Genomic DNA, 380 nt, shown 5'->3' with positions numbered 1-380 from the left:
AATTAATAAGTTATTTGCACATATGTCGTAGGGGATACTTAAGACAGAAGGGGATTCAGAGCATCCCAAGAACTTGCAGCTACCAGAATAAGTCTGCAGTGGCGCAAAGGCAGAACAACACAAGAGGCAAATGGAAGCAAAACAGGCCTATCAGGATGTGGAATCCTGGTTATCTACTCACAACAGGGCTATTCTGGTTAAAATTCAGTCACACACAAAACCTTTTCCAGTCAATTCAGTTCATTTTAAACACACCATATATCCTCAACAGCTTCACCTGCATAATGCCCGAAGCAGGATTAGTAACATTGACAAATTTACAGTCACAATCTAGTTTAGATTGAACATAATATACATGTAACAGATGACATAAAAGCAAA

The sequence above is a fragment of the Podarcis raffonei genome, chromosome 2 (assembly GCF_027172205.1).
Source record: "Podarcis raffonei isolate rPodRaf1 chromosome 2, rPodRaf1.pri, whole genome shotgun sequence".
NCBI lineage: Eukaryota > Metazoa > Chordata > Lepidosauria > Squamata > Lacertidae > Podarcis > Podarcis raffonei.
This window is presented reverse-complemented; position numbering follows the sequence as displayed.